The 12,646-nt window shown below is 55.7% G+C and overlaps 1 pseudogene; it reads right to left on the bottom strand.

Annotated features, from left to right (window-relative positions):
- Positions 1-11,329: 11,329 nt before the first annotated feature.
- On the bottom strand, positions 11,330-12,254 carry LOC119322960 (annotated as a pseudogene).
- Between the last annotated feature and the right edge of the window lie 392 nt (positions 12,255-12,646).

Below are 12,646 nucleotides of genomic sequence, written 5' to 3'. Positions count from 1 at the left end.
CGTTCTGCTCCTTTTGGGTTTCGGCCTTACCTTGGCTCACCCCCCTTGCCTTGCTCGGTGCGGTGGCGTCCGTGGCTCGGACTGCCCGTGCACAGTGATAAGGGTACAAAAAGTGTACCCCTCTTTTTTTACACCGACAGGAGCCCCCGGGCCTGGGCCACACGTAAGCGTAATCGCGTCATTGGGCTAGGCCCAAAAAACGGTGCGCGGGCAGGCGGGCTAGTTTTTGCCGCGGTAAGTTTCTTCGCGTGCTGCGCTTCCCATGCCTCCCGCACGTGGCTTGACGTGGGGAGGTCTGCGTGAAGTGGGCGGCATGCGTGGGGCTGAGCTCTGCATGCCTGCGTCACGTCATAGTAAAAGGAGGTGGTTCGCGCCTTCCCCATAAACGGAGGGAGGCGTGGAGGCTCGGCCCATTCACTGAACGGGGCCGAGGCGTGGTCTTCAAGGCGCCCACCACCTACGATCACGGGGTGGGGAGAGGTCACCTCACCCGTCGCCTCGGTCCCGCATGCATGCCACGTGGTTCCCATGCGCTCAGGGTGGCGAACGATGGAGGCAGGGAACCGGGCCATCGCGGGCCAGGGCAGCAAGTTGGTCCCAGTCCCCTGCGCTTTCTGCGTCTTGATTGGCCAAGTGGGGTGGCTGAGCCCCTATCCCGGCTCTTTATAAAGAGCTGGGGAAGGAAATGGTGTCCCGCACTCTTCCATCTTCCCTTTCCTTCAGCTTCTGTTCCCTGCCCTCCCTCCATCCGCCATGGAGAGAGGGAATCCTGGCTCTTCAACGGTGGCGGCGAGGGTCACCGCTCGACAACGCGCCCTCCCTTCCCCTTTACCCGTGGTGGCAGAGCCAGCCGCGAGGGGAAGGGGGAGGGGGCGAGGCCGCGGGCGAGGCCGTGGGCGAGGGCGAGGTGCTCAGGGAAGAGGAGAACGGGGCGACGCGCCAGTCTCGCCTTCGCCAGTGGTTCCTCCCCCCATGGAGGGCCATGTTGGGGATGACCCTTGCGAGTTCTTCGTCAGACTGCGCCGGTCGCCTCACCGTCGTCTTCGTCTCCCGACTCCATTCGCAAGCGAGATGGAGCTGGATCCGCCAGAGTCCTTGCGGTTGCACATGAGGGGCTGTTGGATCAGCGGTACACGAGCTCGCGTCGACTTCCCAGCCCCTCACGTGATGTATCTTGGCCGAGGGTGGAAGACGTTCACTCATATCCACCGCTTGACGGTGGGGCTCACCGTCCATTTCAAGCTGATGGAGGGCGGCCTCCTCTCCGTCAAGGTCTTTGGGTGCTTCGGGACTCGGGCAAGGTGCTGCGTGGAGAGCTCTTCTGATAGCGAAGACTCCTCCTCGGGCGGGAGTGACGAGGAGGACAGCGGCAGTGACGATGAGGGTAGCGGGCGGCAGGATGACGGGTCCGACTAGGTGTCGGGCGCCGCTCTGTGCGGCATCAGCGATCCCATCATCCGTATCGCCGGCTTCCTGAACTTGTCGGGGTCGCCTCCTTGGGCGGCTGGAGTTGGGAGGCTGCGGAAGAGGAAGAGGGCGGGCGGCAAGGCCGTCAAATCGGAGTATGCGGGCACCGACGCCTTCGACGCGTGCTGACATCCTGCCGCCTTGTCTTCGAGCTCTGCTTCCGGCGCCGCCATCACCATCCAGCCTTCGGACGGTCACCAAGATGTTCTCTTGGTGCCTCCTGCCACCCGTAGCTCGCCTAGGCGCTCCCTTTTGCCCTTTTCGCCTCCTTGACCTGCCTCCTAAGGAGAGGGACAAGAAAGGGGTTACGGGCACCTTATCTCTTTTTAGTTTGTAAGCCTTTAGGCTTTAGCTGAATTTAAAACTTGTAATCCCACCATTCATGTTTTTCATTCCCTATGGGCTGTACCTGAGTGGAATGTTTTTAATGAAAAAGGGATGCTTGCCGGGTCATTTGTTTGCGGGTAGAACCCACGACAAGGGGTAAACCCTTGATATCCTTAAGATAAACATTTCCTTGCCCGGCAACAGGCCCTGCCGTCTTCCCACTTCGGTCGACCCTTCTCACGCTTTCGGCGGAGGCAGGGATGAGGTGGGTTCGGGCTCCTCGTTTCATCCTTTTGTCGCCGCGACTACGACTAAACCTGGCCCCAGGAACGAGCCCTAGGGCCTAGAGTTTTTAGGAGAGCATGGCAGCTTTGGAAAAAACGAGGTTTCACATACCTCAGTCTATGAGGGAATGCATGATAAGGGATGAAGAACTTATCTGAAGTTGTAGCCCCCGGCAACTCTGGTTTGCCGTGGGAGAATCTTTGTACTTGCAGCCCCCGGCAATACTGTCTTGCCGAGGTCTGGATGCCGGTCTGTCCTTCTATTCTTTTTCGTCCTCAAGTGATCCGGCAAGGATATCTCTGAGTCCTGCGAACCAAAGAAGACCAAAGAACAGCGAAGAGATGCACACTCGACCTCTAAGCTAGGGGTTAGTCGCCGCTTAAGCACTATCAACCCTAACCAAGGACGAGACTTGACCTAGCATGCATGCTATAACTTAGGGCGCCAGCGCTTCATTTATTTATGCTCAGGGATTCGCCTGGCTTTGTATAAAGGGTTACATGCATCATCGGCAATGCTTGTACAAAAGGTGGCTTGCCGGGGGGCCCGGCAAGCCGCGCCTCACGGGTAAAATTTGCGAAGATGCTCAATGTTCCAGGAGTTACTCACCGGAACAGCATCTTCGGTCTACAGGAGGACGGCGCCGGGCCTGGTGACTCGTATTACCCGATAAGGGCCTTCCCACTTTGGCATCAACTTGTTGGAAATCTTGACCGATTGAACGCGCCGAAGGACAAGGTTGCCTTCCTCAAGGCTCCGGGCATGAACCTTGCGGCTATGGCAGTGGCGCAAGGCTTGCTGGTAGCGTGCTGCTCTTACAGCCGCCCGAACACAATCTTCCTCAAGGAGCACTGCATCATCTTGCTGCAGTTGCTCTTGCTCAAGCTCGTCATAAGCGAGCACTTGAGGTGACCCGTATATGAGTTCAGTGGGGAGAACTGCTTCCGCCCCGTATACCAGGGAAAAAGGTGTCTAGCCGGTGGCTCGATTTGGCGTCGTCCTGATCGACCAAAGAACCGTCGGCAACTCATCAATCCAGTGCCTTCCACTCTTGTGCAGCCTGTCAAAGGTCTTGGTCCTCAAGCTTCGCAGTACTTCAGCATTTTCCTTCTCAGCTTGACCATTGCTTCGCGGGTGAGCAACGGAAGCAAAACAGACTTTGCTGCCGAGATCTTGGGTATATTGCATGAAGGTGCGGCTTGTGAACTGGGTGTCGTTCTCGGTGATAACCCTTTTAGGTACGCCAAAATGGCACACTAGTCCCTTGAAGAACTTGACGGCTGACTCAGTTGTGACCTTCCTCACTACCTCCACCTCTGGCCACTTTGTGAACTTGTCGATTGCAACGTACAAGTACTCAAAGCCCCCGACAGCGCGGGGGAAAGGGCCCAGTATGTCGAGCCCCCAGATCGAGAAGGGCCAGGAGAGAGGAATGGTTTGAAGGGCTTGGGCTAGCTAATGAAGCTTCTTTGAATGGAACTGACACGCTTCACACCTGGTGACTAGTGTCGTCGCATCCTGGAGGGTGGTGGGCTAGAAGAAGCCTTGCCGGCAAGGGCTCTTGACCCAATGTGGGGTCCACATATGCCTCCGTGTACCTCCGCCAACAGATCCAGTCCTTCCTCTCGAGGGATACACTTCAATTTCACACCGTTCGGCCTCTTTCTGTACAGGACGTCATCGACGAACTGGTACATGGTAGAGCGACGGGCTACTTTCTCCGCTTCTTCCTGCTCCTCAGGAAGTTCCCCTGTTTGGAGGAATCGGATGGTATGCTGTGCCCATGCTGGAGCCTGGGGCTCGACGGCGAGGGCTAAAGGCATTTCCTCCGCTATGGGAGCGACTGTCTCGACGGCAAGAGCTTGACGCCCCGCCGGAGCCCGTCGTCCCGTGGCGGGCTCAGTATCCTCGGCAACATCCTTGCCGGCGGCTCCGGGGAGCTCGGTGGGAAAGTACTTGCCGGGCCCTGATTTCCTCCTCTTATTCTCCTCTGTTGATGGATCAACGGATGGCTGAGTTAGCTGAAGCACAAAGGTACCTGGTTCCACAGGTAGCTTGAGGGCAACGCATTTGGACAGGTAATCGGCGATATCGTTCTACGCTTGGGGAACGTGTTCAGCCTGTATACCGTCGAAACGCTCTTCCAGCTTTCTCACTTCATCGACGTAGGCCTTCATCAACGGGCTCTGGTAATCCTTGTTGACTTGCTTGACGACAAGCTGTGAGTCCCCCCTGACGATGAGTTTCTTGATTCCGAGGTCCGCCGCGATCCTAAGACCGGCAAGTAGCCCTTCGTACTCTGTCGTATTGTTGGTTGACACCTCCCTGGGGAAGTGCATCTAGATCACGTACTTGAGGTGCTCTCCAGTGGGAGCGACAAGCAGTACGCCAGCCCCGGCGCCTTGTAAGGAGAAAGCTCCATCAAAGTACATGATCCAATTACAACCTGCTTCCTTGCCGGGGAGAGCAGTCTCTTGGGTTTCTTCGTCAGGCGTTGCGGTCCATTCTGCAATGAACTCCGCTAGGACTCGACTCTGAATCGTCGAGGTAGTTTCAAACTTGAGGCCAAAGGTGGACAGCTCCAGTGCCCATTCACCAATTCTTCCCGTTGCATCCGGATTGTGCAATATCCGCTGCAGAGGGAAGGGAGTGACGACAGTGATCTCGTGTGCCTGGAAGTAGTGACGCAGCTTCCTCGAGGCCATAAGAAGGCCGAAGAGCAGTTTCTGCACCCCGGAGTACCTCGATCTAGGCCCCTGCAGGAGGGAACTAACAAAGTAGACTGGGTGTTGCATCATTGTCTTCTTCGGCGGCACGTCAACTGGCTGTGTCGTCTCTGCATTGGTGGTGTCGGGCTCTACTGCTGCCATATCCTCGTCGTCAACCTCTCTCTGCGCCACCAGCGCGGTGCTGACCACCTGGTCTATTGCCGCCAGGTATAGCAGCAACGACTCCTGTGGCCTAGGCGCAACTAGTGTTGGCGCGGAGGAGAGGTACTTCTTCAAACCTTGCAATGCTGCTTTGGCTTCTGGCGTCCACTCCATCGGGCCCGCCTTTTTCAGGATCTTGAAAAAGGGAAGGGCGCGCTCGGCAGACTTGGAAATGAACCTGCGCATGGCGGCGACGCAACCAGCAAGCCGACACATATCCTTGATTTGCTTGGGTGCTTCAATCTGCTCTATAGCTTTAATTTTTTCCGGATTGGCCTCTATCCCACGTTGTGACACCAAGAACCCAAGAAGCTTGCCGGATGGGATGCCAAAGACGCACTTCTCAGGGTTCAGCTTGAGATTGATCTTGCGCAGGTTTGCAAATGTTTCTTGCAAATCTGGTATGAGGGTTGCCCTATCCTTGGTTTTGACCACTATGTCATCCATATAAGCCTCCATATTTCTATGGATCTGGGGTTCAAAACCAATCTGGACCGCCCTTCCAACGTCGAACCAGCACTCTTCAACCCGAAAGGCATCCGCATGAAACAATACGTACCACATGGGGTGATGAATCATGTTTTCTCTTCGTCTTCTCTTGTCATGAAGATCTGGTGGTAGCCGGAGTAGGCGTCGAGGAATGACAGCAGATCACATCTAGCCGTGGAGTCAACAATCTGGTCGATGCGCGGCAACGGGAAGGGGTCTTTAGGGCAAGCCTTATTGATATCTGTGTAATCAATACACAGTCTCCACTTCCCATTTGCCTTGCGCACCACGACCGGATTGGCCAACCACGTCGGATGGAGCACTCCTCTTACCAAACCCGCTGCTTCCAGTTTCCGAATCTCTTCAGTAATGAACTCTTGTCGTTCCAAAGCTTGCTTTCTGACCTTCTGCTTGACGGGCCGCGCATGAGGGAAGACATCAAGGTGGTGCTCAATCACCTTCCTGGGAACACCGGGGATGTCGGAAGCTTGCCATGCAAACACATCGACATTCGCCCACAGGAAGGTGACGAGCGTGTCTTCCTATTTGTCCCCAAGGGTGGAGCTTATGGTAAAAGCTCCTCCCATGCCGTCCTCATTGACAGAGACCTTCTTGGTTCCCGGCGGCACGGCCCTAGGCTTCTTGTTCCCGCCGGTGGAGCTCTTTGGCACGTCCTCGACGGCAGCGCTACACTCCAAAGAGGTGCGCTTGCCGGAGTGGGTGTCCAAGGTCTCACTGGTCTTCTTCTTCTTCTTCCCTCCCGGGGTCCCAGCGGCAGGAGCAAGTGCCCTAGCGGCGGCAGTTGCTGCAACTGCTTGCTGGTATAGTTGGTCAGCGCAAACCAGCGCATCTTTCTTGTCGGAGGGGATGGTCATGATCGTCATAGGTCCTGGCATCTTCAGGGTGTTGTAGGCGTAGTGTGACGCCGCCATGAACTTGGCCAGCGCTGGGCGGCCAAGGATCCCGTTGTAGGGCAAGGGGATCTTGGCAACATCGAACACGATCCTCTCTGTCCGGAAGTTCAGGTCGCTTCCAAAAGTCACGGGCAGCATGACCTTTCCCTTGGGTTGGCTTCTTCCTAGGTTGACCCCCTGAAACGTGCCCGTCTCTTCGAGGTCTCCATCAGGAATCTGCAGTTTCTCGATCACGACAGGTGAGATCAAGTTCAGGCCGGCCCCGCCATCGACTAGCATCTTCGTCACCTTGAGGTTACGTATTGTTGGTGAAACCAACAATGGCTAGCACCCAACTGCAGTAGTGCGATCAGGGTGGTTCTCAGTGTCGAAAATGATAGGTGTGCTGGACCACTTCAGCGGCCTTTGGGCATCAAACGACGGCTCAGCCGCTGTAATCTCTCGCGCCCACTTTTTAAGCCGGCGGTGAGAAGTGTGCAGCAAGGCGCCGCCGTCGATGCACATGGCCTCTGTAGCTTTCTGAAACTCTTGGTCACCGGATTCGTCGTCCTCTTCGTGATCATCGTCTTCTGGCTTTCTGTCACAGCCCCGGGCAGGCCTCTCCTGTTGCTTATCCTTGCCGCGACGGCCCGCCTCGCCGTCACGCTTCTTGTCGGACCCCTCAGCACTGTCTGGGCCCTTCTCCTTGTCCCGCCTCTCATACTCAGCCCTCTGCTTCTTAGTAAGGAGCTCAACCTGTCGGCAGTCCTGGAGAGCATGGCCCTTGGTGCGATGGATCTTGCAGTATCGCTTGTCGGAGTTTCATGGCTTCTCGGCAGCCGCCAAGGCCTGGCAGGCGACACACCTGGCAACCTCCTTGCCGGGGTCATCTGCCTTGGTTTTCTTGGTGGAGCCAGCGTCTTCGAATCCCTCGACGGCAAGAACGCCTTTTCCTTTGCGCTTCCTGTTGCGGCGCCGGCCTTTCTTCGCCGGGGCGGCAGTATCCTCATCTGAGGAGTCGGTTTCCACGCCGGCATCTTCGCCGGGGTACTTCCTTCCCTCTTCGGCTCGGGCACATTTGTCAGCGAGAACATAGAGTTCTGCTACATCTCTCACCTTGTTCATTGCCAGCTCTTCGCGCATCTTGCGGTTACGCACATTCTAGTGGAGCGCGCTGATGATGGCGGCAGGGTGAACATCAGGGATATTGTACTGTACCCGGCTGAACCTCTGAATATACTTGTGGAGACTCTCGCCTCCCTTCTGGGGAATGATGTGCAGGTCGCTTGCTTGGCCATGGGCTTGGTGGCCCCCAGTAAAGGCGCCCACGAACTCATGGCACAAATCCGACCAGGAGGAAATAGAGTCTACCGACAAGTGCATCAACCATGACATGGCATTGGGTTTAAGCGCCAACGGAAAGTAATTCGCAAGCACCTTATCGTTGTGGGCTACGGTAGCTTGGATCGCGATGGTGTAGACGCTGAGGAACTCGGACGGATGGGTCTTGCCACTGTACTTTTCTCCCACGTCGGGTTTGAAGGTGCGGTCAGTGGGCCACTGGAAGTGCCGCAGCGCACGGGTAAAAGCCGGACAGCCTACCTCGTAAGGTAGGCCTCCAGGGCTCCCCGGTGCTGGGTGGCTCACAGCAGGCCCTGCTCGCCTATCTGATTGGTGGCGCGCTCTGCGCCGGCACTCGATAGTGGTTCGAGTGTCTTCATGTTCTCATTCCCGAAGAACTTGGCGCTGGTCACAATGGGCCCGCGAGTCGGACGATGCTACGGAGATCTCGTTGCCCGTGATGTTCCGATGGGTTGGTGTCCGCGGTACCGGGCGAGGAGGAGGCGAGTGCACCGTGGTCGTGGCGCCGCTGGCTCCCCTGCCACTGGTGCGTGGGACTCTGTTGGAGCGTCGACCGGGGGGCTCCACCGGACTCGGCTCGTCTTTGTTGGCCATCGCAACAAGGCTTCGGATAGAGGCTCTCCATTCGTCGAGTTTCCCCGTGGTGGGAGGCAAATCTAGGAGCAACTGCACGCGCGCCAGGGCTTCTGCTGGCGTTGGTGGCAGCGAAACCTGCACGGATCGCGACGCGCTTCGACTTCTGACCATGTCAGAAGGAGCTCTATCACGACCCCGCGGTAGCATGCCATCTTCACCAGCGCCTCGGCGGGCGGGCAGGTCTTCTAAATCTTGGGAGCGGCGCTCGGGGCTCTTTCCGCGGCGATGCCCGGGGTCCTCGGCGTGATTACGCCGTTCATCGCGTGCTGTTTGAGACGAGCGCGCCGTCGCTGTCAGCGTGGGAGTCTTGGAAGCCCTCGCGTCGCCTTCGGGCGGGGTGGCAGCGATCCTGGAAGGCCCCGTGCCACCCGCGGAGGGCCTAGCTTCGTCTTTGGATTTGGCGGCATGCGGCCCGTTACCAGGCGCACGAACATCGCTGCCTCCCAAACTTTGGCTGATGGGACGGTGTTGGTGTTCGCGAACGGCGTCCCGGGTCCTTTCTGCGACCGGTCCGCTGCTCGCCCGCATCGGGACAGAATGTCCGGCTCCCGACGGGTCAACCGCCACCGTCATCTTCTTCTTGGGCGCCATGACAATGAAGAAGCGTCGAGCTAACTGCTAGAGCCGATTCTCACAACCGCTGGCTCCCCTACCTGGCGCGCCAAAGATGTCGGTGCGAGGACGACACCTATGGGATCACGAGAATCCCTACTACGGTTGCGGGGCGCGGGATTGTGAGAAGGGCGGATCGAACAGATAGCACACGAGTTCTTTTATCCAGGTTCGGGCCGCGAGGATGCGTAAAACCCTACTCCTGCCTTGATGGTTTGTTTATCTGTGTTCTTCAGCTAGCACTGGGGCGTGAGGAGCTCCGAAAAACCGAATCCCCTCCTGGTCGCCTTGGGCCTCCTTTTGTAGGGAAAGGGGTTGCCACAGTGGCACACAGGTGGTGGAAAGGGTACAGTGATACGAGTTTATCCTTCGCATTACATGACAAGGCGCATTTAATGTGTCGTGCTTAGGTGTCCTTGCTTTATCGGGGACGAGGGAGAGCCCACTCTTGTCCGTCGGCGATCCCTTTCGCGTCGACACGCGCCCTGGCCAGCGGTGCCCGTGGTGCCATGTAGGCAGGCAGGTAGCTGAGGTGGCGCAGCGGTGGGTCTCCACGAGGATCCGCTTGCCGCCACGCAGGTGCCTGCCCAGCTGGTTGGGTCGGCGGCTGCATGCGAACGGTGGTAGAGGTTGGATTTGGCGTGGGCCGGATGGTGGCCCTACGGGTGTCCTTGGCAAGGGCCTCGCCGTAGCCCCGACAAGGGTCTTGCCGTGGCGCCTGCTGTTTTCCCCGGCAAGGCTCTTGTCGGGGGCCTTGTGGTCCTCCTTGGCTGGGATCCCGCCAAGGGTCGTCATCTTCTATAGCGTGTATCTGATCTTGAATGTCTTCACAAAGATATGCATGCCACCATGGGGATATCTCCCGAATCCTTGCCCCACGGGGGCAGTGGAATCAAGGGTGATTCGCTCCATAGGTGTGGGGCGAGCTGCCACGGCAAGGGTCTTGCCGGGTTTGCTAAAACTGCCCCCAGCAAGGATCTTGCCGGGGGGGTCCGCTTCGTCCCCTTTGCTCTTTGTGGCCTTGGTCTTGGCGTCGTTCTGCTCCTTTCGGGTTTCGACCTTACCTTGGCTCACCCCCCTTGCCTTGCTCGGTGCGGTGGTGTCCGTGGCTCGGACTGCCCGTGCACAGTTATAGGGGTACAAAAAGTGTACCCCTCTTTTTGTACACCGACAAACATCGATTTTAAGTTTACATCACTCATACTGCATATAAGATAGATAAGACATGCTGGATCGGTTTTCCTCAATTAAATATAGTAACTCTTACGGAAGCAGTCATAGTGTACATTGTACACTAAAGCAATCGTTTCTTTCAGCTTGAAACAGAGACACCAAAAAAAGGGAGGAGGAAGTATCAAGCACACATTTACCTTGTAAAAAAATCAGATATTCGGCATTGAAACGAGTGCAAGCAATATGAACAATTTCCTTATAAATTCAAAGATATCAAAACCTGTAGGCAGATAAAATTGTTAGCATAACATATCATAACTCAAAATCAAGGGCTAATCATATGCAGATAGATCATACCCTGGTCCTTGTACTTCTCGTAAGTTCCGTGTAGTTGGAATTGGTCAAGCCACTGCAGTAGTTACATGCAACGATTATCTTTGTTATTATAACAAAATGGCCATCCTTTGAGTACTTGACTTACATCTCTCAACATGTGCAAAATTAGATGAAACTGGAACACTAATCAATGTCACGAAACTTATATGCACAACAATTTTGGTTGTCCAACTTGCCGACGACGGCCCGGCTGGATCTATCCGCGCCCTGCACGTTGATGACCTGCAGCTCCTCGAGGTTGGAGAAGTCATCACCGAGGTCCGGAATGCAGTAGGTCCACTCCTCACAGTCGGCGGGGGAGACGAGGAGCTCCGCGCCAGTGTCCACCGCAAAGTCGAACCCTATCACCATCACGGATAAGTCGCTCCCGCCGCCGCTGTTGGAGACTGATGCGAGCGCCATGGCCACCCCTCCTACTCCAGAGTCCCTAATAGAGGAGAGGCGCGGAAGCACGGGGAGGTGTGGAAGAAAACTAAGCATGCCCTACTCACAAATTACAATTTTGGTAGCCATAATCGAGGATTTTTATGAAGTGTTGCATAAAACGTAAACATCACACGAACAACCAAGTATCTGCTATCATCCTATTGATTATTTTTTCTTAGGTACCTAGGCAAACATCTATGTTATATATTGCAGCATAACTTCAATGATACTAAAATATAATCCACAAAGATGGAGGTATCTAGGGAGCATGTGTCTATTTGAGTACTTTAATGTTAATGGTAGCTAAAATTTGAACTGTAGTGGACCTCCTTTTCACCCCCAACTGTTAGCTCCCAAACCACTACTGCTGTCAATCACCCCATAGCTAGCTTGATCTATTAATATGTCATTGTTCCCATGCCAGATCTTTTGAACTACAGCTGACAACCGCCACGATAACTGTTAACATGAGGCAAAATTGGATATATCAAAATTTTAGGTAATCCTAGGGTGAGCAGATACTGAAGTAGTCTGAGTAATCCTAAGCTCTACTTATTCCTAGTCCTTGTAGTTTACTAGCAATTGGCATAAATCAGTGAATTTGTTAGGCATAAATGGCCCAAAGCAAAGCAGCAGGAGGTCCAACTTACATATAGGTGTTGAGCTGGCGGACGAAGCTCAAGAACTTGTTGTGCTTGAAGTACCTCGGCAGCAGCACAGTGCCGAATCTGCATCTTATCTTAAAACCTTAAATTATGACTAATATGCACTAGGGGCAAAACACAGACATCCAGTTTAATCACCAATTTCTGGACTGCGCCCAAAACCAAACAACGATTTGGGTGTACTGCTCCCAAATAAACTACTCCAGACAACAAAATGGGGATGCGCAAACAAAAAAATATCACATATTCACCTGGGTGGATCAGGACAATACCAGACGGCGTGGGATCTCCCCAGCGGCGGTGCCCCGGCGCGGGATAGCATCGGCGGCGATTCCGGTGCCACAGGCCCGGACCTGCGGCTGATTCCCTGCCTCCCCTTGTCCCCTTGTCCAGACGAGCTTTTGTTGGTGGCGCTCCAGGAACGACGGCATCCATGGCGGGGTCATCGACCATGTCGTAGGTCTTGGCGAGGAACGGCGTGGCCCGGCGTCGCCCAGCCCGGCCATCGGACTCGGCGCCCTGTCGCCGCCGGCCGCCGGGGACGGGCAGGGGCGGCCCTCCACCTTCACCAGACTCATCATCCGGTGGCTCATGGCAGCGAAGCCCGCCTACAACAGACGGCGTGGTGGTGGATTGTCTTGCTAGTGCTCGCCGGCTGCGAGTGGGTTGGGACGGGAGAGGAGGTGGAAGGCAGGCCGGCGACGAGTGGGTTGGGACTTGGGAGAGAAGAGGAGGCGGGAGTGGAGACGAGATTGGGCATTTGGATCGGGCGTTGAGTGTTTTTTTAGACATGGCGTGGGATGGTTGGTGGGTTGGGAGGAGTGGACAGTAGTAGCACGGGTGTTTCACCTGCGCTACGGCTATACACATAGTAGTAGCGCCGATTTTACAACCCGCATTATTACTATGGCTATTCACGGAGGCACGGTTGAACATATTTACTAGTAGCGTGTGTTTTTTTGTCACGCGCTAACAGTAATATTTA

This window comes from Triticum dicoccoides, chromosome 6B (assembly GCF_002162155.2).
Source record: "Triticum dicoccoides isolate Atlit2015 ecotype Zavitan chromosome 6B, WEW_v2.0, whole genome shotgun sequence".
In the NCBI taxonomy this organism is placed as follows: Eukaryota; Viridiplantae; Streptophyta; class Magnoliopsida; order Poales; family Poaceae; genus Triticum; species Triticum dicoccoides.
This window is presented reverse-complemented; position numbering and strand designations above follow the sequence as displayed.